This window comes from Panthera pardus, unplaced genomic scaffold (assembly GCF_024362965.1).
Source record: "Panthera pardus isolate Hobbes unplaced genomic scaffold, ASM2436296v1 HiC_scaffold_3, whole genome shotgun sequence".
In the NCBI taxonomy this organism is placed as follows: Eukaryota; Metazoa; Chordata; class Mammalia; order Carnivora; family Felidae; genus Panthera; species Panthera pardus.
Window position 1 is genome coordinate 60,477,488 of NW_026526876.1, and position 3,585 is coordinate 60,481,072.

The window sequence follows — 3,585 nt, forward strand, 5'->3', positions numbered from 1 at the left end:
CTCCTTTGTCTGGTTTCTTTTTGTTTTGTATGGTGCTTTAAATACTAATTTTATTTCAAGCTTTTTTCAGGGTAGAAATAAGTGGCTGATAAAGAAAATACCTTCAAGAAGAATTATTTAAATGTTCCTATTTTAAAACCCAGTGATGACTTTCAGTTTTTTTAAAGCCTTTTGTTTTTCAGCTCCAGTTAAAACTGACAATAGACAGCAGATCAGAAATGGGAGAAAACAAAAACCTTTGTGCTCATTCTGAAATATTGTAGGAATTCATTATTGTCCCATAGTAAAATGTTGTTAAGCTAGTATTTGATTTTCATGGAAGCAGTGCTTTTTTAAAGTAAGAGAAAAAGGTGATGAGGTTTGGAATCTCCCCTATTTTCCCTGGGGTGTTGTATTAAGAAGATAGTAAATGGAAACATTTCACTTGATACATCATGGAAGGTGATTTATTTCTGAGTAATATGTCCATTTCTTTTCAGACTAGCATTGTGTGAAGCAGTTCAGGATCCCAAAGGGTTTGTAGTAAAGAGGAGGCCCTTCTCAGTTCAGTCTACAGGTTTTATTTACCTTAGCATTATACTGGTAAGGAGTAAAATGGAAAAGCAAGTTTTACAAGGGGTATGATGGTAAGGGGGACCCGAACAAGCAAGGGAGAATAAATGGCTAGTCCATTTGTATGGTTAAATGATCTAGCTAAACAAACAAATTGGGTAGCAAAGTTTTTAATGTGGGTAAATGAACTAATTTAATGTTGTAATTAAATTTTAACTCTAAAAATTTACCAACATAAAAGCTCTAGTAATTAGTCTATTTTTATGGTTTGGGGGGAAGAGATGTTCCTTAGTGTATAGAACCATACACTAAGATTAAAACTCACAAAAGGCACTGAAGTTTTTTGTTTCTCTTTGAGGTAGTCTGGCGGGGGGCAGGGGGGGTGGGCGGTGTTTCCTAGGCTTTGAGAAAACCAAAACTACCATTTGAGAAATGGTGTTTTTTATTTTGATAGCTGAAGCAATTTTCGGTCTGTGTTTTCATCTAAAAGTTGAAGGATATTTGCTTCTTGCTAAAACTAAGCCTCTTTATTCCATGGTTATGGTTGCCCATTAACATTTGAGTGCCTGTTCTTTACAAAAATAAATAAAATCTTTCATTTATTATTTATGATACTACTTGTCTGAGCCCATTTTATTAAGTTGTATCCAGAACAGTTTATATTGAGAATGATTAAAATAATAAGCATCAACTGTCCTGAACATTTTTTTGGTGTGGAAAAGACAGGGCAGTTATTTTTATTAGAAATGGTGTGTCTAATGGGAGAAAATAAGAGGTAAATGAGGATATTTAGACTGTGGGTATATGGGGTATGTGATAAAGCGTTAATTGAAGTTGAACAGGTAGAATGAACCAGAAGTGGTGTAGTCGTTTAGACTAAGCATAAGATTAGAGCCTGGTTTTATGACCGTAAGCAAGTTATTTCTCTCAAATGATGATAGTTACAAATTTCCTAGGCCTGTGAGAAAATGTAAAGGCACTTAGCCCTGTCACACCAGTGGAGATTGCAAGGATGGGGTGGAGGCAGGCTGGAAACCTAAAAATTTTTCATTTAGGAAATGCATATGAATGCCTACCATATGCTTGGATGCCATCCTATGTACAGATAGATAGGAAATGGATCTAAAAGGGGACCTTGGAGCTGAGGGTTTAAGAAGTCAGCCCTTGCAGAAAGTCTTGCTGGGTGACCATATGCCAGGCAGAAGGGATAGTTGGTGTAGAAACCGGAAAGCATCACCTTTTTTTGAAGAACAAACAAATAATGAGTGGTGGGTTAGGAGGGGTTGTGGTGTAGTATGAGGATTTTGGAAAGGTTAGATGATAAGATCACACAGGACTGTGATTTGAATTTTACTCCAGTGGAAGTTATTGAAGGACTTTGAACTGGTGAGTAAATACATCTTTGGATTTTTAAAAGTTCACTCTGTTGTGTGTGGGTTGGGGGTCAGTGGGCATTATAAAGACTAGTTAGAAAGCAGGAAGAACCCTGACTCAAGACAGAACTCAGCAACTTGTGTTACGAATTACTTTTCATTGGAAAAATTAGATGATGCCAACCCTCTTTTAGGAGCAATGAAAAAGGCAACAAGGAGATTTGGAATTTAAACTTTTTTACACGTTTGATCTGCACCTGATCTGCAAGACTTTCCTTTAGGAAATATGTGCTGAGATCTAGTAAGATACTGAGACGTAAAAACAAAACCAAACTTCTGTCTTCTTTAGAGTTGGGTAGATACTAATAAAGTCAAAATGCCTCCCAGTGGATGTCAGTTTTGGAGAAAGGTAATTCCACGTGCATTGTATCAGGATAAATGTGGCATTTGAACTAGGTCTTGAAGGATTGTTAGGATATGGACACATTGAAAATAGTGTTCAGGAAAGAGGAAAATCCAACAATATATAGAGTTATGTGAAAGAGAATAGGATAAGGTAATTTGAGGCTAATGTGTAAAGGTCTTGAATACCACATTCAGGATATACATTTTCTCTAGGAATTGGAGTGATTTAAAGAAGTTAGCACTGAATAGAGCTATGGTTTTGGACTTCACATCTCAGAAGTACCCCAGATCTGCATTCCCACATCACCAGAGGCTGCCATAATTTCCTCATTGCTATTGGCCTGGTGATATGGGGGCAGTAGGATTCAGAAATTATTATTAGTCCTGACTGCTATTGAGCTGGACAAGTTAAAAGAATTTCTTGGAGTGTCTGGCTGGCTCAATAGAGCATGCAATTTGATTTCAGCGTCATGAGTTCAAGCTCCATGTTGGGCATAGAGTTTACTTAAAATACTTTCTTCTGTTCACCAAGTCTAGCTTAAAATGTTTTAGAAATCCCGTGTACCTCTGATCTTTGTTTTCCTTGGTTACCTTCCTGTAAATGCCTCAATTTTTTTTGCCATTTTTCCAATGGTAAGACCTTGCTCCCCTCCCCCAGTAACCTTTCTGTTACGCCCACAGAAGTCCTGTTGCATATAATTGAACTCCCCTCTTATCTGAATTCTGCATAGAACCTTCCTGAAACTTGGTTCTCCAGTGAGGTACAATGTCTAATATTTGTTTTGAGTGAATGTGCTATTCATCCTTCCAGATTATTTGTACCTGGCGTTTGAGAGAGCAAATCGGTGAGCGCTCATTACCTAAAATGAAACGAGTCATTTATAAAATCCATGCATTCTGTTTGCCCTCATGACGTCTTTATCCCTCTGTCTTTAATCCACAGACTCCTGAAGTTCCCCTTCATTGAAGTCTTTGGGTATATTGTGTAGTGGGTGCTCAATAAATTTGAATGAATGGTTAATATTCTTTCTCTTTGAATATTAGTTTTAGTGCTGTACTACTGAAGACAATCATGTAACCTTCCTTGCAATTTGGTGTCTAAATGTATAATTGGTAATTAAGGTGTATAACGTGTAAGACTGCATTTCAGTGTTTGCTGGGTTCCTGATGGTGCAAAGCAATTCCGTATAAGGATCTAGTCACCTTTCCCACATCTCTTCAAATCTTTATCCGTTGCCAACATCACCCGGTGCCA